We start from the raw sequence: 24,931 nt of genomic DNA, 5'->3' as shown, positions 1-24,931 counted from the left end.
AGAAGAGAAACGAGGAGAAGAGGTATCCATTTCTAGTCTGACTGCCATGAACTCCCTGGGAGACACTGGGCAGTCCCATCCACCATCTGTGCTTGTCCTTGTCTTCATAATCTGGGGTGGATTTGAGGTTTGCTCAACTCCCTTCCAGGTCAAACAGTTTGTAGTAGGGGTCAGGAAACAATTGCCTGGAGAGGTCTGCTTTTCTTTCCTTCTTTTTCTCTTTTAGCAGCTTAGTCAACAAATTTATTGTCTTTATCTGAAAAATTCTCATAGAAAATTGTTCGGTTTAGCTCTCAGCAGCCTGTTCTCCAGCTCTGATGAAGCTTGCCTTCTTTTGAACTACCCAGTGTTTCTTCTGGGCAAGAGACGTTTTGGGATGAGGTGGAAATATTTTCTCTTTAGCTTCTTTCTTGGGCTTCTTCTCATAGCCTGGGTTCTCTCATATAGCAATGTAGGCTTTCTTATACATCTCCTCCATCATGTATGGAGTTATGCTGTTCTTTATGTATTGAGAAAACTGTTTCTTGTAAGATCTTCAGCTTCTTCCATTAGGTAATGCATGTAATCTGCAACATTCTGACCCATGATATGCTTCCTATGTACTTTCGCGTTAAATGCCTTGCTTTCAGAATCATAAGCAGGGAATCTGTTACTGTGAGAGATAGAGAGGCCTCCATTCACAGCCCCCTTCAGGGCCCCCAAAACTTTATTACTAGTGGTGGTTCTGGCAAGGCCTGCCTTCAAATAGCAGGTAAAAACACCCAGCTGACCATCAATGTTTTCCACGTTGTATTCATCTCTGGTCACCTCCACTTGGCCTTCATAAATCTTGTCCATGCCAGACTTACTGAGAAGCCTGTGGGCCAGCAGCAAGCCAGTACAATATGCTGTAGCATAATGTGTCAGGCCAACCTTCACACCATATTTTGGCAGTTTATATGCTTAAGCTGTGCAGACTATCATATCCCCTCCTATACAGGCATAAGCAGTCTGACAAATGATGTCTCTGTTTGTCACCAAACTATCATCCTGTATTTGGGTGTGTTGTACTTATTTTTATACAGTATCACCAAGCGTTTCCAAGTATAATCTTCGGTTTTTATCCTCCTATCATTTTCTGAATTTCACTTGGTTTCTCTTAAAGCAGGCCTTGTTTCTGACAACTTTAGCAAACCCCTCCTGTAGAACAGAGACCCATGTTCACAGCTCAACATACCTGCAGGCCTCAGAGGTCTGCTTTTCTAAATAAAGTTTTATTGGAACCCAGCCACACTCATTCATTTACAAATCAGGTCTGCGGCTGCCTTTGCACTACAAGGCAGAATTGAGTAGTTACCACAGAGACCATGTACCCTGCATAGCCTAAGATATTTACTACCTGGCCCTTTACAGGAAAAGTTTGCCAACACCTGGTCTATGGCTTCAGTTTTATTTTATCTTTCATAGGGTGAGGCAGACTTGTCCTCAGAGCCACAGGAATTTTATTTTGTGGAACAAGATCTTGGTGACTTGAATAAAACTGAGGAGGCTCTTCCAGGATCCAAGCCATAGAGCAGGTGAAGGAATCTGTATTAGCTTGGGCTGCCATATAAAATTCATCGACTGGATGGCTTAAACAACAGACATTTATTTCTCACAACTATGGAGGCCAAAAGCCCATGATCGAGGTACTGGCAAGATAGGTTTCATCCTGTGGCCTTTTCTCTTGGCTTGTAGGTGGACACCATCTTGCTGTGTCCTTCTTCACATGGCCTCTTCTTTGTGCATGCAGAAAGAGAGAGAAAGAGAGAGAGAGAGAGAGAAAGAGAGAGAGAGAGAGAGAAAGAGAGAGAGAGAGAGAAAGAGAGAGAGAGAGAAAGACAGAGAGAGAGAAAGAGAGAGAGAGAGAAAGAGAGAGAGAGAGAAAGAGAGAGAGAGAGAGAGAAAGAGAGAGAGAGAGAGAGAAAGAGAGAGAGAGAGAGAGAGAGAGAACAGAAGCCAGCATGTGAGCTGTTGGTGTCTTTCCTTATAAGGACACTAATCCTATTGGATCGGGGTTCCTTCCTTGTGACCCCATCTGGCCTTAATTACTTCCTTAGGGGCTCTGTCTCCAAATATAATCACATTGAGGGATTAGGGCTTTAATATATGAATTTTGGGGGAACACAATTTAACTCATAATAGAACTCTAATCTTTTTCTCAGGAGACTTTCTAATTATGCTGACCTGACAGATGGAAAACTATGGCAATGGAGGTCAGAGGTTTGCTCTGTGTCTTCCTGAGAGGAAGACTTATGAGAAAGTGATGCATTAAGGAAGCGCTCCCTGGGAGATTGGTAAGGGAGTCGAGGCAGGGCACGGGGAGAGATAGAGTGAAGTCCTCACCTGCAGGGGCAGCTTCCTCCTGATCCTTCAGGGGAGCTCTGAAGTGTGAGTTGTATCTTGGAGTCTGACGCACCTGCGTCTGTCAATCACTGGTCCAGGGCTGCCTTGGGGGGATGTTGGCTCTCAGGCATTTCCAATCTCTGCAGGTGTGGGCAAACTAGCTCTAGCCACCTGAGGGCAGTCCTCTAAAGGGAGTTGCACGTGCAGGCGGCAGAAACAAGATCCCACAGAGGCCAGGAGAGCAACACACAGCAACTGTAAAAGGAACTGGAGGGTGTCTGGGTAGAGTGTTGACTGTGTTGCCACATCCCACAAAGAAAAGTCAGTAATAAAGGGTATATCGAAGACTGTCTAGGCTTATTCTGATAAAACAAAATTTGGCACATCTGTGGGAAGGTTCTGGGTTTGAAAGTTGTTTGAAGAAGGGACTAGACCTTTTGTATTCTTGCATTCCCAAACCTGGCACACAGTAGGTGCTCAGTTAGGCTTGAAGACTTCTGGTAGAGTGGGTGACGGGATGCCTGCAGGGGGCTGGAGTGATGGATAGCACGCTGGGGTCAGGTTTTAGAGAGCTAGCCTCTGTCCTGGGCTTCTCCTCACAGCTTGGGAATCCACTCTGGTCCTGACAGTCTAGGAATGGGGGAATTTTGGCCATTTGACTCCAGCAAAGGACTTTTCTGTGTTTGGATCTCAAAGACTTTCCTCCCAACACAAGGGAGTAGCCTTTCGGTGGAGGACAGTGGGGTGGGTGGGAACAGATGGTTTGCATGTAGCACAGGTGGAATTTTATTTCTACCTTGATTTTATACACATCTTAGAACAAATTGAATGGTGGTGGCTGATTTCATGCGTTTTTATGAGTTTTGTCACATCGCCTAAACTTTTTTTTTCCTTTGGGAGAATTGACCTGAAAAACTATTAGAAATAATGAGAGTTCAGTAAGGCAGCAAGTTACAAAATAAATGTATAAAAATCAATAGCTTTCCTATTTCCAACAGTAGCCACTTAGAAAAAATAATGGAAAAGAAAGATCTCATTCATAATAGAAACAAAATACAAGTTCACCTTGCAGCAAACTTGTAGGAGACGACACATGTACTGCACTTCCTCCCTCTGTCCCAGGCATCCTTCTCTGGTGGGAGAGAGAGAATTGTTATGGCTACAGCTTGGATTCCTGGCCCCTGCCCCTCAGACTTTTGCCATAGGAGGATTGGGGGCCAGTGTTTCCCTGGCTCCCTTGGCAGGAGGTTTCTGCCTCTTCTGAGGCATGTTGAAGATATGAGCTGTGGGCAGCTACCAAGAGCACTCTGAGCATGCTGGTAGCCCACTGTGGTTACTGTAGGTGGTTACCCTAGCTTAGAGCAGTGACTGGGTCACAGGACACTAAATGGAGCAGGGAGTTATAAAGGTGATGCTGGTTTCCTGGAGTACCCACTGACTCTGGAAAGCTTCAGGGTTGGCTGCTTCTACCAGTCTAGGGGGTCTCACTGATGATCAAGATGGCTGTGATCAGTGTGGGCGCAGGGCACAAAAGATATTGGTGGAAGTTTTTCCTGTACCACAATGGTGTCATGTCTGAGATGGGAGTAGATTTAGGAAGAAATCCAGGGATATTTTATCCCAGAAACATTCTAGGGTTAAATAGGATGACCTCTAATTGACTGGAAGTTTTACGTATATTAATATTAATCAGGATGCTTTTCCTTTGAAAATGGCAGAAAGCCTAGTTTAGTCATCCATGTCCTACAAAAAAACCCCAAACAATACAAAGCAAATGTATCCCATCCATTCCTCCTTGATGCTGTCTACACCAGTTTGGCTGCTGACTACCAGCACCTGCAACTCTGCCTGAGGAGTCTGCTTTGTCCATTCTCACAGTGGGTCCAGAAATGAAGGGTACTAATGAGGCCTGGGAAGAGCCTGACATATGGATAGGTAGGAGAGGGGGATGAATACCCCAGCTCCTTTGCCTCTTGGATGGCGTGGCTCTGAGATGTGTCCTCCACAAGGTCTCCCAGAGTTCCCGAGAGGGACTGAGCCTAAGTTGCCTTTTACTAACTAATTAATTAACATTTATTTATTTATTTAGAGACAGAGTCTTGATCTGTCGCCCAGGCTGGAGCACAGTGGTGCTATCTCAGCTCACTGCAACCTCCACCTGCTAGGTTCAAGCAATTCCCCTGCCTTGGCCTCCCGAGAAGCTGGTATTACAGGTGCCCGCCTCCACCCCCAGCTAATCTTTGTATTTTTAGAAGAGACAGGGTTTTACCATGCTGGCCAGGCTGGTCTTGAACTCCTGGCCTCAAGTAATCGTCTGCCTTAGCCTCCCAAAGTGCTGGGATTACAGGCGTGAGCCACTGCGTCTGGCCCCAAGTTGCTCTTCAGCAGTTACTTGCTCAATGATGCACCCTTTACTGGCTGCCTTCTCTTGCCCTCACTTTCTAATTACCTTACTGGTGTTTTCTAATATTACTTCTCAAATAAACTCTTTGCCTATCAATCCTTATTTCAGGATCTTCCTTTGTGGTGGAGCAGGGGCTCCACTGAGAGAGAGAGAGAGGGAGAAAGAGAGACGGAGAGAGGGAGAGAGAGAGAGATAGCGAGAGCAAGAGCAAAAGTACATATAATTGGAGTCCAGGCATGGCTTGGCTTCAGGTAGGACCCAACCCAGAGGACTCAAGCAATATCATTAGGATGATCAGGTCTTCCCATCACTTGATTGTGCTTTCTTCTCAGGTGGACTCTGTCAACACAGTGGATCTCAGCAGTTCCAGGCTTATAGTCTTCAAACTAAACTACTCTAGCAGAAAGAGGAGAACTTGTTTTTGCCCTAGGATATCTTAAAATTGTAAACCACTGGACTGACTTGCACACCTCTGAGCCCATCATTGAGGCCAGGTGGATGGAATACTTTGTGTACTAGTCAGGTTTTTCTAGAGGGACAAAACTAATATATATATATATGTTTATTAAGTATTAACTCACACATTCACAAGGTCCCACAATAGGCCGTCTGCAAGCTGAAGAGCAAGGAGAGCCAGGTCGAGTCCCAGAACTGAAGAACTTGGAGTCTGATGTTCAAGGGCAGGAAGCATCCAGTAAGGGAAAAAGATGTAGGCTGGGAGCCTAGCCCAGTCTTGTCTGTTCACGTTTTTCTGCCTGCTTTATTTTCTAGCTGTGCTGGCAGCTGATTAGATGGTGCCACCCAGATTAAGGGTGGGTCTGCCTTTCCCAGCCCACTGACTCAAATGTTAATCTCCTTTGGCAACACCCGCACAGACACACCCAGGATCGATACTTTACATACTTCAGTCCGATCAAGTTGACACTCAGTATTAACCATTACACTCTGATTGGCCAGTCCTGATTCATATGACTATGGATCCCTTTTAGGTCCTCCTCTGTACAGTCCCATTCCACTTTTCCCACACACTCTAGTGGTATACAATGGAGAGAAATCAGAAGCAGGGATGAAGGTCCTGTGTTTTGGAAATAGATAAAGACAGACACATGTCTGTATGCATGTGCTGATGTCTAATTGTGTAGAATCTGATCACTTGCTAACTATCAGACAATATTGGTGAACATATTCAAAGAATCTGTGTGTAAGCCAGACCACTCTTTTTTTCAATGTTATGAGACAAATAGAAAACAAATATCCCAGCTGAAGTCCTGCATCTTACTTCTTTTCATATGAGTGATTTCTGTAGAAGAGACCAATCTTTGACAAGAGAAACAGAAGGTGAGAGAAAAACTAGTATCTATAGAGTTCCTAGCTGTATGTCAGTCATTGTCTTAGCACTGTATGGTTGTGACTTCATTTGACATGAAATCTGTAGTGCTCATTTTATAGGTGGCCACACCAAAGCTGGATGATGTTAAGTCACGTGCCGAAAAAGGCTCTGAGCCTGGACTGTTTGACCCCTCAGCCATGGTATTTTCACTATTCTAGATGTCTTCCCTCAGAGAACGGTACTGGGAGAGGGAAGTCTGCTCTGCTGGTTCTGTGAATGAAATAAACCCTCTTCCCACTAGTCTAAGTACTATGATGTTAGAAAGGAGACATTTTAAACAAATGGAGCTTACAGTCATACATGGTATAAGAATTAGAAGCACTCTATCAGCACTTGTGAAATCACAAAGAGCTTAATTAAAAAAAAAAGTAATTTGCTCATATCCCGGCTGGAGAAGCCTGTCTATGTAGTCCACAAAGCAAACAAAAGGAAAAAAATACAGATTACCTCCCTGAAGGCAGGACTTTGCTTGCAGCTGTTATGATTTTGTCCCCTGAGCCCAGTACAGTGCCTGACACATTATGAGTGCTCAGTATATATTTGGTGAGTGAATAAAAAAATTGCATACACATTAATAGTTTTTTTAAAACAATACTACTTTCTAAATATCTTTTCATGACAATGAATAAATCATTTCATGATGATTGTAATAGTTAAATTTATTTAACCCTTTATTGGATTAACTATTTATACTTGCTTGATATATTTTTTCATTCCCTCTTTTTGGGTTGGTAGGCAGTTCATATTTTTGAGGATAGTAAACAATGCTATGAATGAACATCATCACACTTAAGCTTTTACAAATTTTTCAAATAATTTATCTAGGGTATATACAGAAAAGAATTGCTTAGTTAAATGGCATGTATGTTTTAAGCCTTGTTTTGGAAATACACAGGCAAATACATATCCATGTATAATAAGGAAAAATGTGATTTATTTTGAAAATTAAATTATCACAGTCTCCAGCTAAACCTAACAGTCATATCTTAGCACACTGAGCAGTCTAAAGTGAATTAGTTAATTTTTATGGCTTATTGTTTAAGGTAAGTGGGCCACTAGATAAGACTTGAAAATCTGTTGCTTGCTTTTTATTTCCACCATACTGTTCTGTGAGTCTTTGGGAAATCTCTGGAGAGTCTGAGTATCTTGTCTTTGGGTCTGCAATGCCATGTCTCATGTAGCTTATATCCTGTTTTGCCTCCTCTCCACCCCCAGAACCTCATTAGCGTCTCTCACGCAGAGGATTCAGATTCCAAAAATATTTGTGGAATTAAGTGTTGCCAAGAGAGTGGGAAACCCAGACTTGCGCACACTGCTGGTGGGAGTATTTAATTGGTACAGCCACTTTGAAGGCAATTTGGCAGTGTCTATTAAAATATAAAATGTGCGTACCCTGTGATTCAGCAATTACACTTCTCCATGTCTTCTCAAGAGAAACTTTTGCTCATGTACAGATGTGCACTCAGCACGGATCATAATAGTGAAAACCTGGAAGGAATCTAAATGTCTATCAATAGGGAAATGATGGAAACAAATTTGAAAAGATTCTACGCTGTACATTAGTAGTTAAGGAGAATGAAGTAGACCAGAGACAAAATATTCGGGTCCTGAGGGCCAGATCCAGGTCAGCAAAAATATTTTATTCACTTTACATAGTATTCCCCTCCACCCCTCCTTGCCATATATTTTATAACTATTTTAGCAAAGTCTATTCTTGTTATTTGGGGTAGTTATGCTTTATAAAGTCACTGCTACACTGAATCAGGGGAAATACAGGATTAGATTCTTGTGAACCTCTGGTCACATTTTACTAATCAGTCAATACATTACCTTGTTTAATGTGTGTTTTTGTTTAAAGACACCTTATTTAGTATATATTGTTGATTTGTTAACAATGAACTCACAGCCAACAGGACTATAATTCATACCTGAACAAAGCCTCTCTAATACACAGAAGGCACATCACAGCCTCCTTGCTCTTAGGAACATGAGACAGCACTTCAACACTATGCTTGGGTGCCGTTTGTTTTTCGTTTTTTTTTTTTTCCTTTAGATGAAGTCTTGCCTCTGTTGCCCAGGCTGGAGTGTAGTGGCGCGATCTCGGCTCACTGCAAACTCTGCCTCCTGGGTTCAAGTGATTCTCCTGCCTCAGCCTTCTGAGTAGCTGGGATTGCAGATGCTTACCACCACGCCTGGCTAATATTTTTTGTATTATTAGTAGAGACAGGGTTTCGCCATGTTGGCCAGACTGGTCTCGAACTCCTGACTTCAGGTGATCCACCTGCCTGGGCCTCCCAAAGTGCTGGGATTACAGGCCCTGGCCAGGGGCCGTTTTAAACATCAAAATCACCAACAAAAAGCACCAGGATGGAAACATATAGCATTAAATACACCACAAAAATGACACTTGTTTACATTTATGTGAGCTGAAAAAAGAAGGCAGAGCATTCCCCTTGTTCAATCTGGGCTGGGAACATGCACATTGGGCAACTCAAATATTTTGCTGTTTTGTGTATGTCCACAAATGACATGAAAACACTGGGAATATTGATTTTGAGGTGACAAATAAACTTCAGCAAGTAGGCAAATTTGCAAATACAGAGTCATAAATAATGAGTATTGACTGTATATATTTCTGAAATATAAGGACTCTTTTAGAAACATCTCGATTACCGTAATTACTCCTAGATTCCTTAGTCTTTTTTCTTCATCTTTGTGTATAAACTGGAGATTCCTTAATATTATTGAATATCCAAAGTGCACATTTTCCCAGTGTCTCACTAAAAATCATTATGAATTCATGGATTTAAGCATACTTGGTAAATTTTAATTCATGATAATGATGATGATTATGAATTTTATTTATTATTATTTTTTAACTTTTATTTTAGGTTTGAGGATACATGCTCAGGTTTGCTATATAGGTAAATTTTATGTTACAAGGGTTTGATGTACAGATTATTCTGTACAATCTGTGCTTCTCAAAAGAATGAGGGGAATCACCTGAAAAATAGTCACATGGTCTCCCAAACTCGCAGTGAAATTAATGAGGGACTGATGGGCATGACTCCCCAAATTTGGATGATATGATTTGGCTTTTTGTCCCCACCCAAATCTCATCTCGAATTGTAATTCCCACATGTCAAGGGAGGGAGGTGATTGGATCATGGGGGTGGTATCCCCCATGCTGTTCTCATGATAGTGAGTGAGTTCTTAGGGGATCTGGTGCTTTTGTAAGTGTTTGGAAGTTCCTCCTTCATTCTTTTCTCTCCTGCTGCCTTGTGAAGAAGGTGCTTGCTTCTCCTTCACCTTCTGCCATGATTGTAAGTTTTCTGAGGTCTCCCCAGCCACATGGAACCATGAGTCAATTAAATCTCTTTCCTTTATAAATTACCCAGTCATGGGCATTTCTTTATAGCCGTGTGAAAACAGACTAATACATTGGGTCTGAATCCCCAGATTCCAACATTAAAAGTCCACTGGAGAGAGGTGGTGCAGTGAATGGGTTAAAAAAAAAAAGAAAGGAAAAAGTGTAATCATTCTTCCAACAGGGCCACTGCTCTTCCCTGGGGAAAGAAACTGTTGTGATGAAGGTGAGAGCAACAGTGAGTGCACCATGGCATAGCGCAACCAGCACAGTTTTAGAGCCAGATATTACCTGGGTTCCAACTGAAGTCTTACTTCTTACCAGCTGCTGACCTGAGGCAAGTTGTCTAACTCCTTGAGCCTTAGTTTTCTTACCTGGATAATGAGAATAATCACTACCTCACAGAGTTGTTGGCAGATAAAAATCATATATGTGAAGAATATGACACATAGTAGGTATTTATAAATGCTAGTTAATGTTTGCTGTTGTTTTTTTTCAGTATTCAGTTTCCTTTAATGACCCCCATCTCCCTGAAGGGCAGGTGCAGGCAGCTAGGCAATGGCAAGAGTTGCTCACTTGATGATCTTGCCCTGACTGAAGGCTTGGCCCACATGCTAGAAGGCCCCCTCCCAGCAAAAGTACTCTTGAACCAGTGCCTGGGTCTCCTTGCTGCCAGGATCCAGTTTCCACTATGTATATGACTTGTAGTCTCAGCTGCCAATCTGGACTCAGCGAAAAGGGAAGCTCCTGGCCCTGCAAGACCCAGACTCAGAGCTGCTGTTGTTGGTTCCAAAGAAGACACTGACAAAAACATTCTTCCTCAGCTTGGCCAGTCAGTGGAATATTCCAGTGATGAGATTGCAACTCATGAAGATCTGGGTGAGTTCTTCAAGGAAGTGATACTCTGAGAACCACAGGAACCAGTCATCCTTATTGAGCTGCTCCCAAAAATATGGCAGTACCACAGAGAGTGTGTCCTCCTTAGAGTACCTGCACTGAAATTTATCCAACACAAAGGTACTCTTGGATGGTAAGTGAAGGGGTCCTTGGCCTTGGGCTCAGCAGCCAGCACCTGCTCACATTCATCCATTTCCTCCTCAGAAGCAGGGACAGCTGCCTTTTTATCCTCTTTCTGCTCAGCCTGGGGCTTCTGCTTCTCTTTCTGTGAACACTTCCTTTTCCATGGGGTGTCCTGTTTAGGGTGGCTCTCTGCAAACTTTTTAGCATCAAACTGGGCCATGTTCTCACACAGATTCACTTCCCCGCAAACAACCTGGAATTGGGGCTGGTTAATGCAGGTGAGGAACCAGCGGTTGGTATTGGGGAAGGCCTGGTGGAAAGAAGCCTCCAGGACCTGCTTATAGAGCTACAACAGCATGCAGACAACTGTGATATCAGCCAGTGGCACTTGTTCACCCACCAGAAAAGTCCTCATCTTCAAGTGAGCATGCAGCAGCCCCAGAATTCACCTCAGCTCCTTCTTTGCACTCTCAGTGGCCTTTTTGTTATGCTGCATGATGCCCACAGTGAGGAACACCCAGGTATTGGCACTGTATCGCTGTCAGCAAAGCTCACCCACCACACCACTTGGGCTGCTGCCGCTGGAGTACTTCCCTGCAGCTCCTCATAGTAGGCAATGGCATTGCTCTCAAACACACAGAATCCATCATCACCCTCAAATGCTGGAAACTTGCCGGCAAGAAATTTGCAGAGAAATTCAGTGGTGTTGTTGGTTTGGCCAAAGTGGGAGTGGGGTGGTGTGGAGAGCACGTGGACCTGAGACTCGCTGTACTGAGTAGCAATGAACACCTTGAAGGCCCTCAGGTTTTCAGGATATGAGTACAGGGTCCCAGCTGCCATGGTGATTCTGCAGAGAAAGGGGGTGTTGCTGTTATTTTTATCATATGCCTGATTGAGGCCCTCTGAGGAAGGCTGATAGGCAGACTTTCTATCTCCTATGAGCGAGGCAGTGGGGAAGGGAGGCAAGAGGAAAAGGCACTGTGGTCAGCTGAGTCACACCATAGTTGTAGGATGTGGCTGAGAGTTGAATTCCTGGCCCTTGGTCCATAGCTCAGTCTAATTAAAGGAGCCAGATTCTTGATAAGCCATTGCCTAAATGATTAAAAAAACAAAACAAAACATACCAGCCCTGGGGACAGGTACGTGTTTTGCTCTCTGACCCTAGGCCACCTTGCCCAGAGAGGAGGCCGAGCACTGGGCAGCCTTGTTTATCTGGCCTCTTCTCATCTGGGTTGTGGCTTTATCTGGATAGAGTCCCCAGCTGTTGACTTATGTTTCTCCCCCATGCACTTCCGGACAGAGAGCTGCATCCATTGGGATGGAGCATCCCTATTGAGTGACTTCTCTGGCTTTCTTAGGACACATTACCCTTAGACTATTCAAGTGTGTGTTTGTATGTGGGACCAGGACAGGGTGGCACAGAACTCTAATTCAGATTAATAGGAGGTCTAAAAGGTGAAAAACTCCATAAGGAATATGAATCAGACGCAAGAATCACTTCACAAAGAGACTCCCTTTCCCCTTTCTCTTTCCCTCATTCTCTCCATTGTTTTGATAAATCTGATGCTCACCCCAGCTATGGCATCATGGTAAAGACTTGACTTTCTTATATTATCAGTTTTCCCCATAAAATGGAGTTATTCTGAAGAACTGAGCTACCCAATGTGAGCTAGTATGGACTAGTGGCAAAGTCAGTGGATTTGGGTACAGATGGCCTGAGTTTGTGTCCTGGCCCTGTAACTCTGGGGATGTGAGACCTGGAGTAAGTACCCACTTTGAGCCTAAGCTTTCTTATATATGTAAATGATCTTGGTTTGCTTACATTTTCTAAGTGCCTCAATTTTTCTGCAACACTTGTGTTCTGAAACTGAAACTGTGACGTGTTTTGAGAGTGAATAAATACTGAACATCAATATTGAAATGTTAGGTGATTATAATCATGCCTTGGAATGTTCTGGATCATGTTGTTACTGAGGAATGGTTTTGCTATCCATGTGCATAGAAGCCAATACTATGGGATCAGCTTTTGAGAAAGGAAAAAGCTTTATTGCAAGTAAACTGTCAAGGAGACAGGAGGCAACGTTCAACACTGTCTCCCCGAGCTGCGGTCTAGGGGCAGATTTTAAAAGCAGAGAGTAACAATGAGAGAGATAGGAAAATGCAATGAGGCATGATATAAATTGGTTTATGCAAAGAGGCGATGCTGAGTCCTTGGCTTTTGGGTCTGTACCGCAACGAAACAGAGCACCCCTTGATTCTTAATTTGGTCCCTGTTCCTCAATCCAAGCACTTAGGTTCCACCTGTGGTTGACTTTGTTATTCTGGCTGGCTCTGGGGTCACAAATTGGGCATGCTGGTTCATCTGGGTAAGCTCAGGTTATGTGACCTGCAACCTGGGAGTCCACTGCACTGAACAGCTCATTATTTTGTTACTGACAAAGTTGAACCACATCGAAGTGGTTCTGTGGTTACAATGTCAGGATGTCAGAGAAAAGGCCAAAAATGTTCTGAGGTACTATGTGGGGAAGATCCAGAAGAACTGCAGATTTTGCATAAGGAAAGACAAATCAATGTCTCTCATTTTTAATGTCAAGAATCAGAGCATTGAAAGAATAAAGATCTCACACAATATGGACTATGAAGCATGAAAATGGGTTATTCTTGGCAATCCTAGAAATAACAATCGGACCCAAACTCTGCTTTTCTATATTTGTCCTGCTCAAAAAGAACAACATTGGAGGCCATTGATGGCCAGGTGCTTAGGATCAGTCTTCTTAGTGCCTAGGATCAGTCTGCTTAGAGCTAGAGTTTTATCCAACAAAGCCACTGTTTCTGCACTAGCGATGTCCTGAGACTGTGGAGAGCTTGTTGTTTGAGAGGTCCTACATTGGGTGGGGACATGAGGGGAATGGGAGGGTTTCACATTGTTCACTGTTTGACTGTCTTCTCATAATCCACTTCTGCTTTAAGAGCCTGGAAGACAGGCTATTAATGGGGAAGGGAGGGTACTATATACAAACTTTGATGGACTTCGGTTGAATCTATGGTAAAATGTGCTTATTGGAAGGTGAGGACTGTAGGAACTCTGAGTTTAGCAAAAGGCAGTGACTGGAAAGAACCTGTGTCCTAATAGATTTCAGTATAACGAGGCTAAACCAGGAAAGGGAGAAAGCAGAGGTTTTTGGATTTTAGGTGGCTTGTCAAAAGCTTCTTCAAAAAAGCTTTGTTATTGTTGTTGATGCTGGGTCTTCTGACTCCGTGGAAGGTGCCCTAGCACCCCTGCCCATAGCTCCTAATCCAGGGGTCTTTCGAAACATCTGTCAAAAGGGGTACAAGATAAGTAATAAAAGTGCTTTGTAAACAGTGATCTTCATGAAAATTTAAACTTGTGTAACCATTGTTAACAATACATTGATCTTCAATGGAGTGCTTTCATTAATTACAAATGAGGGTATAGAGAAATCTCTCCCTAATATTTGGTTGCAAGTCTTTGTTGCTGTTCCAAGAAGAAAATTCTCCTAGGAATGTACCTTCGTGGAATCATTTCTGGATGACGCCATTTTCTTCTAAGTGTTTACTGGTGAACCTCTGGAGCAATATTATCCCCAAGATACATTAGTTTGAATAATATCTGACCTCTTATTCTTTTTTAAAAAAGGAGAATAATCTTGGTAGTTTGCCTGCCATATGTTGTATGTGACAATTTATTGTCTTTAAAGGAGTTAGAAAAAGAGATTTCTATTCTGGTAAATTGGGAGATTGGAAAATCTGAAACCCTTCTATTACCACACAACTAAAATGATAGATAAAATGTAAGAGACCTAATTTTAAATGCATGGATGTCCTTGTAAAAAAATGAAGAAAGTTTTCAGAGACCAGGGATGAAGTGAGAGTGGGAATGAATAAGCACTGATGTTACTGGCTGTCCGGGGGCATGTAGCCACAGACATGGAAGGAGACAAGGCACCAAGCCTGGAGAGAGTTGGAGTGGTATCTTTTCTCCACTCCATATGAAGATATGATCCACAAAGGGCTACACTCTTAGTAAAAAGTAAACCAAGAAAAACCCTCCTGCAGAGGCAAAATGCAAGAAAACTTGCCTGTCTCAGCCTAACCTTGATTCTGGGTAAAGGGGAAAATATATCCTCTATGTATCGGTAGACATGGGTTTGTCCTGGGGTGGGGTTGGTGCCAGAATGCTTTTTGCAAAGTTTAAGAGTAAACAAGCTAAAATTTTAGTGAATTAGAAACGAGGCCTCCAAAGAGAAGACACACACATACACATAATCATGCACAAAGGAGAAACAGGATTAATAGCAAGGAAAAAAAATGGTAGAAATAAATCCAAATACATTTGTAATCACAGTCAATGTTAATAGACTAAACCGTTTAAAAGACATAGATTACCAGACTACAGGAAAACCCCCAAAATATACTATTATAAAGAAAAAGAAGAGGACAGCAGAAGTTTGAGAATAAATAATACTAAAAGCTATAACAGGCAAATAGTAACAAAAGAAAACTGGTTTAATAACACTAATGTCACACAAAATATACCATGATCAAGAAAGTATTTCTAGAGATTGATAATTCTTATATAATAATAAAAGTTTTAGTTCACTAGGAGGGCATATTTCTAATCCACTTAATAATATAGCTCTGAGGTATGTAAAACAAAAATTAACAGAACTGTAAAATCCCCAGCATAGTAGGATATTTTAACATATTTCTCTCAGCAATAAATAGATCAGAAAAGAAAATATGCAAGAATAAGGAAAACTTGAACAACATAGTTATTCACTCATTCAATATTTCATTGAATGCCTATAATGTCAGGCATTGTGCAAGACACTAAAGAAACAACAGTGACAAATGGGTTCTCTTGGAGAAGTACTTACACCAGGAGATATACTCAACAATGTCCATAGCAGTATCGTTTAATAGCAAAAAGTCTGGAAACAATGCAAACAACCATTACAGAATAGTGTATTCACATGCTGAAATACTATACAGCAGAGAAAGTAATGCTACACATTTTAATGGAGAGTACAATCAGAAATATAATGTCGAATAGAAAAGCAAATTGCTGAAGAATTAATACACCTTAATATTATTTCTATAAAATTCAAAGGAATGCAAAACTAAGTCAAATGTTTTTTAGAAATATGTACATCTGTTGCAGAACTATAAAGAAAAGGAAGGAAATGTTAACATAAAATTTAAGAAAGTGGATCCCTCTGTGAAAAGATGATGTCTGCCATCAGAGGCACTAGAGAACTTCGAAGGAAAGCTCCCTGTTGTTCATGTTTTATTTTTCAAGTTGGCACCAAGTAGATTTATGGTGTTTGTTTCATTATAATGCATATACTTTACGTATATATTATATATTTTAGTTCATGTGAAATATTCCATAATAAAAATGTGATAGTATCCCTATCCCTAAGGAATTTAAATTACCCAAGGCAGGTAGCGAAGAGATAAATGAAAAAATATAAATGATGAGAGACTAGGACACCCAAAGGTCATTCAACCCAGGGTGATTTTAGAGATTAAAATGGGACCAGATGGCTGCACGGGGGCTGGGGAATACAAGGGTGAGCTAACGAGAGACCTGGTCTCTGACATTTTGAAGCTTGTCCAAAGGGAAATCAATGGATTTCTTTTTTCAAGAGGTTCTTATGTCCTGTGATAGCAGAAGGCATCTAATTTATGCATATGAATATAAACTCTGTGTATGTTTTGGTTATTGCTGTAACAGGTCATGTCAAAACAATGGCATAAGGCAACAATTTTTTATTATGCTCACAATTCTGTGAGTCAGGAATTTGGGCAGGGTATGGCAGAGATGGCTTGTCCCTGCTCTAAGTTGTATAAGGTCTTAACTGGAGTAGCTCAAATGGATGGAGATGGCAGGGAAAACTTGACTGGGGCCATATATCCAGAACCCTTGGTTCTATCAGGTGGGTTCCCTGTTTTTTTCTCCACATGGCATCAGTCAGGTCAAAAACACCTAAAATATTTTCACTTACATACTTACCTCCTGGGTTGTAGAACTGAAACAGCCAGGAGTTGGTTAGGCAGCTTTCCATGCAGCCTCTCCACATGGCTAAGCTTGGGCTTCCTCACAGCACGGCAGTCTCAGCATAGTCGGATTTCTGACATAGTCCAGGCTTCCCACAGAATGAGTGTTCCCAGAGAACAGGGATGAAGTTGCAAGGCTTCTTATGCCTAGACTTGGAAGTGATGCAGTGTCTCTTCCACCAGATTTTATTGGTTACAGAGCCAGCCTGTATTCAGTGTGTGAGTAGGTGTATATGCATGCACATGATTGTGTGTGTGTGTCTGTGTGTGTGTGTCTGTGTGTGACTATATAAAGACATAAGTACTGAGAGGCATTATTCTTTGGGGGCTGAGGGGGCATCTTTGGAGACAATCTCTTACAGTGTATGAGCATATATCCCTGAATATGGAGAGAGGAGACAAGAGACAACAGCTATAAATACCATGAAATTGGTCTGTACACAAAGTCTGTATATGGGACCCAGAGCTCTGGGATTTTTTGACTCTTCTCTAACCAAGTGACTTTGGACTGTCGAAATTGGTCTGTACACAAAGTCTGTATATGGGACCCAGAGCTCTGGGATTTTTTGACTCTTCTCTAACCAAGTGACTTTGGACTGTCACTTCCCTCCTTTGATATTACTATGTTACTGAATGAGAGCTGAGGAGACCTGAGCCCCTCCTATTCTCTGAATTTCATTGAAATATAATGATTCATTCATTAATGATTGATTGAGGGTTGAAAAATAATGATATCTAGTTTTATCATTTATTTTTTCATTTATTAGCTGGAAGACTTCTCTGAAGAGGCACTTCTTTTGGTCTACTATTTCATTACCTAGTGGAACAGTTCCTGTAGAAAGTCAGGATTAATGATTGATTTTTTCCTTTATTTACAGGTTTTCAACAGAGGGAGACAACTAGACATTATGAGCCTCTTGGTGGAAGAACATACCTCTAAAGTTCTGCCCCCACAAAGCCAAACCTGAATCTAATCTTGCCTTTACACACAGCTACCTGTTTATAGGAAATACAGAGGACAGAGGGATATTTTGCACTATACCAAGAGGATGCAAAGACAAAAACAAGAACAAACTATTAATGGCTTGTGGGAAACTTGATGGATCAAATTTCCTTTAACAAATAGAAAGGGGTAAGGGTGGGGGGTGATGGAGAGAAAACCTATAAATAAAGAGACATATGAAACTAAAAGGCATATGAAATAAATTAAATAACAGGCACAGTTAAATTATATTGTTCAGGGATTTATCCTGGGTGATAAAACTAAAGAATTGCAAGGAAGCAATTATAAAGACACATGCACGCATATGTTCACTGCAGCAGTATTCACAGTAGCAAAGACCTGGAGTCAACCTAAATGCCCATCAATGATAGACTGGATACGGAAAAAGTGGTACAAACACACCATGGAATACAATGCAACCTTAAAAAAGAATGAGCTCATCTTCTTTGAAGGGCATGGATGGAGCTGAAGGCTATTATCCTTAGCAAACTAGCACAGAAACAGAAAACCAAATACTGCATGTTCTCACTTGTAACTGGGAGCTAAATGATGAGAACACATGGGCACTCAGAGGGGAACAACACACACTGGGACCTACTGGAGGGTGTGGGGTGGGAGAAAAGAGAGGATCAGGAAAAATAACTAATGGGTACTAGGCTTAATACCTGGGTGATAAAAATGATCTGTACAACAAACCCCCATGACACAAGTTCACCTATGTAACAAACCTGCACTTGTACCCACGAACTTAAAAGTTAAAAAAATGTCAGAGTAGTGGTCTTGTTTGGAGAGTGTGTTTGTGTAGTGATTGAGATGGGGCACACAGAAGGGCTTCTCATGTAGATGCAAGTTCTAGTTCATGACATAGGTGTAATTACAGAAGGGTTTGACTTAGAGTAATTCATTAAATTATATTTTTCTTTCATGAGTCTTTGTATATCCTTGTTTTATATTAGAAGAAAGAAAGCTTTCAGAAACCAGGAGAAGCATACTCACAATCTGGAAGCCCCTCAGCCTCTCTCCATCCCCCCACATACACATGCTTACCTCTTCTGTTTAGCCTTGAGGCAGTGCTGGTCTCCAGGAAAGAGTACATCTTTGGAATTCAGAGACCAGGCTTCGAATTCCAGTAGATTACTTATTAGTTCTAGGGTGACCAACCCTTTTAGTTTTTCCGGGGCTGAGGGGATTCTTGGGATGCAAGACTTCCAGTGCTAGACCCAGGAAAATCCCAAGCAAACTGGGACAGTTGGTCACTCTGAGTTACCCCCTGAGCCTCAAATCTCTTACTTGTAAATGGGGACATGAATCCCTACGGTGTTGAATTATGAGGATTAAAGAAAATGAGAGATATGAAAACCCTGAATATACTGTTATCAGACTGTAAAAATTTCAGCTCAATTTCGCTCATCAATTACTAAACACATATGATTGTAGCTACCACATGTAACATTCACTAAGTGAAGCAGCCTTCTAAGTCCTTGCTACGCAAAGTATGGTCCTTGGATCAGCACCACTGGGATAACCCAGAAGCTTGTAAGAAACATAGTTTTTCAGACCCCACCCCAGATCTGCTGAATCAGAATCTGTGCTTTAACAGGATCCCCACATATTTCGTGTGCATGTTACTGTCTGAGGAGCATTGCTCTCAGCATGTGAAGAAACTCATTTAATCCTTAAGACAATTATTTGGTTCACATTCTGATTCCAGAACCCTCACCCAGTCTTAGAGTTCCAGTACCCAGCACAAGGCCTGGCTCAAGGTAATGATCCTGAATAAATGTATATTTTATTCCTTTTCCCATCTGGAAGGGTTGGGAGAGGGCTGCCAAGGGCAAGATCATATCTGGGAAGGATTTACATTCCACAGGGTTTAGAGGGACTTGAACTCCTGAGTCCTGAGGCTTTATCTATTTCAAGTTTATGGTGGAACAGAGTGAGAATCTGGATTCCTTACTCCAAAGCTCTGCAGCCATTTCTAGTCCATTAATTCACCCAATTCTTGCAGAGGAAGAAGATCATATCTTCCAAGATCATATCTGGGAAGGATTTACATTCCACAGGGTTTAGAGGGACTTGAACTCCTGAGTCCTGGGGCTTTATCTATTTCAAGTTTATGGTGGAACAGAGTGAGAATCTGGATTCCTTACTCCAAAGCTCTGCAGCCATTTCTAGTCCGTTAATTCACTTGCAGAGGAAGAATTGAGTGAATTAATGGACTAGAAATGGCTGCAGAGCTTTGGAGTAAGGAATCCAGATTCTCACTCTGTTCCACCATAAACTTGAAATAGATAAAGCCCCAGGACTCAGGAGTTCAAGTCCCTCTAAACTCTGTGGAATTCTTCCTCTGCAAGAATTGAGTGAGAATAAGGAAACCACCGGTTTGATGACCCAAACTTTCCTTTTGATAAATGGGTGTGTATGTGGTTGCAAAAGAGCCAAGAGGACCCTGAATGGGGGAACAGCCTTGAGAGCCAACAGCCAGGGAAGAGCTGGTGCCATTTGTAAATCAGTTAATGGATTGCTCTGGGTATGTTTTTGAAAGCTCTTGCTCCACTTCTGGGTTCCTCAGCACTTGCCCAGAGGGAATCATTAATCAGCCTGATCACCTTAATTAAAACTCCCCAACAATTTTATTGGGGATTTATATCTATTTGCAAAAAGCTCAGTTTTCAGCCATTAGGTGCAATGAGCTAGACTCTGAGTCATAGTGGACTCTAGATTCCATTAACACCTCCAGGGCCGAGCAATGTATGGATGACTTTGAAGGTTTTATGTATGTAGAATAATTATTACTACCAACCACCATTACCACCACTACCATTACTACCACCATTACTAAATAACAGCAGCTACTGCTACTATACACCAGGCACTGTGCAAAGTTTTTAAAATGCATTATTTTATTTCATCTTTACAGCTGTCCTATGAAGTAAGAATTATTATCCCTATTTCATAAATGCAGCAATTGAAATTTCAAAAGATTAAGTAACATGCTCAGTAGCAGAGCTAGTGAATGTCACAGCTGGGATTTGAATACAGTTAGAGTCCATGTCCTTAACCACTGCCTCCCAAGATGCCAAGGTTTTATTATGCTTCTCTCACTTTTGGGACCTCATGGCATTCCAGTGAAGATCTTTCTCAACCCTTTCATTGGTAAAGGGATTGTATGTGTTGAAATGATTTTTGCAACAAATATCTGAGTACATGTCTCTATCTGGCTTAAACTATCAAGAAATATGTCACCTTACATTATTGAATAATGGTCCAGAGTAAGATAGGCATCAGAGAGTGTATTATCACAGTGGCTCTGGAGCTGTGCCTCTGTGATCACTCTGGCTGGATTTTTGCCTGCGTGGAGACTTCATCCTCAGAGGGCCTTCTCTCACGGTGCTAGTGTGGCTGTAGCCACCCTGGGCTTTGCTTCCATATGCCAGAGGAAAAGAAAGGAATGATTACTACGAGCGCTTTTTTTTTTTTACAGTGAGAAAATTTCCCTGCCTGAAACCTTCTGAAACCCACACTCAGGTCTTAAAGGCCTGAATTTGGTCATCTGCACATCCCTGAACTAATTCCTTGGATTGAGGAAATGCCATGAGCTGGAAAAGGCATGGAAAAATTAAAAGTATACTTTTGTTATAGGTAGGCATAGGATTAAGCTGGTTGGGTTAAAAACAATAAGAGCATCATCCCCACCCTCAGCCCCTAGATTGGAGTAACATTTCTCCCAAACTTCCTGGAAACTGCATAGTAGATAATAGGATGAAGAAGATGTTGGGAAGAGAATCAAAATGTGTCATTACTCCTTCCTCCTTCTGCTGGGTCCTATTTTCTTGGGGGATACTAGGCAACTAACTAGAGCTATGTAGATGGCCTTGGTGTGCAACATTATAGTGGGTGGGGTAGACCTGTGAGTTGCTGTTCTCTTATAACATGGAAATTCTATCGTCTTAGCTTGAACTGGAACCATGGATAGACTCTTGACACTGTAGCAGTGGGCAAGTTACCTTCAGAAAAAAGCCCTTCTGACGTCTCTCATTGCATAAATGTTTCCGGATGGTTAAAACAAACTCAGTAGTCTTGTAGGAAGAACACTAAACTAGGGTTCAGAAGAATAAACAAAATGACTCCTGTAAAGGACCTCGCCAGAGCCTGGCATATAGTAGGTGCTGGCATATAGGAGGTGCTGAGTAGGTCGGCCATGTACAACATCATTACGTCCATACAGATCTGTTTACCAGCTCACAGTCTTGGGCAGGTCACTTAAATTCTTGGAGCTTCAGTTTTCATATTAAAAGGTTTGGTTGCTCTTACCTATAAAATGGAAACAGTACCATCTTGCAGCACCTTGGGTGGGTTATTTTGTGGTTTAGATGAATAAAGGTGGTGGATGTGTTTGTAATCAGTAATGTAATGCTAAAAAGGCAGTAGTAGCAGGTTGCTTTGTCAACACTTTATTTTGAGGAATAAATTAATATTTCCAATAAATGTTATTCAGTATTTACTATTAACTCAAATGTTATTATTTACTCTGTGTTTGAGATGCAATGTTGAATAAGATGCATTCTTGGCCGGCAAGGAGCTCATAGTCTAGCTAAGGACACTGAGAAGTGACCAAGAAGTCATCCCAGGTCTCTTTGGGAGCCTAAAGGAGGACCACAAACTCAGTATGAGCAGGATCAAGAAAGGTCTTTCTAGGACATGACACTTGAGTGTGAGGGTGAACTGGAGTTAATGAGGAGGAGGTGGTTGGAGGCAGTGGAAACAGTCAGTGAGAAGATAAGTGCGATAGAGCTGGACCACTCCAGCCTGGCTGGAGCACAGCAGTGGGGGCATGGAGAGGGCAGGGAGAGGTTGGCAGTGGCAGATCACACAGGGCCTTGTATGCCACGCTAAGAATTTGGAATTCACCCAGAGGGGAAGCCCTTTGTGAGTCATTAACACCCACAGTCACTTTAGGTGCTTTGTGGAAAATAGATTGGAGAGGAAAACACTAGAGTAAAGAGACCAAGCAAGAAGCTAATGCAGGAATTCAGGAAGCACTGAAGAAGGGAAAAAGAAATGGACGTACCTGGATGATAGTTAAGAAGTCAAATCAACAGGATTTGGGGACTGATTGGATGGAGGGGTGACAGACAAAGATTTGAGGGTTTTACCAAGTCTCTGACTTGGGTGAATTGTTGAGGCCATTCAGAAAGATAGAGAAAGTAGGAGGAAGAGCCAACTAAAGGAAGCTGTACACTTTGCAGGTGTCTAATGGTTCCGGATGCCACTCTGGAAAACCTCCCAAGGATGGCTGTAATGAACATCTGGATCTGGGGTTGAAGCATCACTGTTGGGAAGAGTCTCTGTGCTCTTCTTCATGTCCTCAGTGAAGATGGCTTGGCAAGCAGAACACATCAGTGTTCACATGTGTGCCAAGTGGATGAGTCTATACATGCTGATAATTGGTATTCAGTCAACCAAGACAGGGAGTAGGAGGACTTTCGTCTGTGTTTTTGTGGCATTTGCTTGGTTTGTCTCAGACAGATTTGAATGTCTCTTTGCTGCTTGCAGATGTAGCTGTATGAGAATGCATTCCTTTTTCTTGTCCAAATATTAATAAAAATATTTTGCATAGAGCTGTGGGTGCCTTTCTGGAATGCCTAAGGGCATTGAACAGCTCTGGCTGAGAAAGAATTGATCCCTGCAGGGAAGGAAGCTGTGTCAGCTGAGGATTCAGAGCTGCTGCTGGTAAAGGGAATAGGATTCTCACTATTTTTTCAGAGGTGTTAGCATCTTCTGAGATGCCTCAGTTGCTATTTCAGTACTGGGAACCAATATGTCTGACTCTGTCCCGAGCTGAGCCTGGAAAGAAGACCAAATTCAATCCACCCGAGTGGAGCTGAGCTTAATCACAGGAAGCATGGTTTTCTCTCACATTCCAGGCCACTCACTACTTCTCATTTTGGACAAAGGAGCCCTGGGTGGAGAAGTGGAAAGAAATGAAGAAGGTGTGGTACAGGTGCCAGGCTAACCATGCATTTCTGTTTGCCCTTTAATTTCCAAGACAGCTCTGTGAAGGAGACAGTCTCATTCAACTTAGAGATGAGAAACAAAGCCAAGAGAAGCTCACTTTACCCAAGACCACACAGTGGCACTTTTTAATATCATTGTGAATATATTAATAAACTCATTCTAAGTGAAAAAAAAAAGGGATAGACTGGGGTGAAGTCATGGCTCTAGTCCTAGGGCCATGCACCTTTCTCATGATGCACCTTTCTCAATAGGATACAAAGAAGAAAGAAGAGAAGATCCATAGGGAACCTGGGTGACAATCATGGTTCCTTGTCTAAAGTGAATACGACACCCCAGATACCTAGGGAATCAGCAAGATTTTGCTGAACTAATAGAAACCATAAAAACTGAGGACAGACTCAAGGTCCAAAATGGCCTCAAGGGGCTGATAAAAGGCCAATTCTAACAAGATGATATGGAATGAGTGTCATATGTTAGATTCTTGAAAGCAGCACTAATTAGACCTGTCCGAGCATTGTTACAGGTGCTTCATGCAGATAATCTTATTTAATGAGCACGATTATGCTCAGAGGTAGGCAGTGTCATCCCATTTTACAGAAAGGGAGCTACGGTGTAGAGAGGCTAAGTAATTGGTCAAGGTCATGATGCTAAGTAAATGGTGGATCCAGATCTGACTCAGGACGAAGCAGTCTCATCTGGAGGTCCTTCCTCTTGACTGCTATGCATTGTCAGCTTCTGATAGCAGCTAGCTCAAACCCTGCTGAGTGAAACATTAGTTGTGTTTCCATTAATGTCAAGGGAAGAAATAACGATGCCCTCCATTGGTGCTATTTAATAACTTAAAAAATTGAGTACATAGAGCAAAGGAATGAGCAGAATTAGGGCTGGGCTAATCATTACTCATGGATGATATTATCATCAACTTAATAAAAACAAAAATAAGAGATTAAACTAAAAAACTATTTATAATAATATAAGATTGCAGTATGAGGGTGATATTTAAATGAAGCAAAATCAATGATTTTTCCATGTCAGCAACAGTCACTTATACATCTTACTTTAAAAATCCCACTGAAAATAGGAATACAAATATAAAGTCCTTAGGGATAAACTCAGCAAGAAATATACATAAACAATATATAAGCTTTAGATAACAAAAATTCTCTAAGAGACATAAAAGAAAACATAAATGATTTAAGGGACATACCAATTTGAGAGTGGTAAGACCCAGTTCTTATGTGTATCAGTAGTTTCATATTAATTATTGAGTTGCAATTCTGTTAA

General features: G+C 41.8%; 2 pseudogenes; both read right to left on the bottom strand.

Moving 5' to 3' along the window:
- Positions 1-286: 286 nt before the first annotated feature.
- Positions 287-5,707, bottom strand: LOC100445045 (large ribosomal subunit protein uL18-like; annotated as a pseudogene).
- A 4,288-nt stretch (positions 5,708-9,995) lies between these two features.
- LOC100444687 (elongation factor 1-gamma-like) lies at positions 9,996-11,385 on the bottom strand (annotated as a pseudogene).
- Positions 11,386-24,931: the final 13,546 nt, after the last annotated feature.

Source organism: Pongo abelii, chromosome 2 (genome assembly GCF_028885655.2).
Source record: "Pongo abelii isolate AG06213 chromosome 2, NHGRI_mPonAbe1-v2.0_pri, whole genome shotgun sequence".
Taxonomy (NCBI): Eukaryota; Metazoa; Chordata; class Mammalia; order Primates; family Hominidae; genus Pongo; species Pongo abelii.
This window is presented reverse-complemented; position numbering and strand designations above follow the sequence as displayed.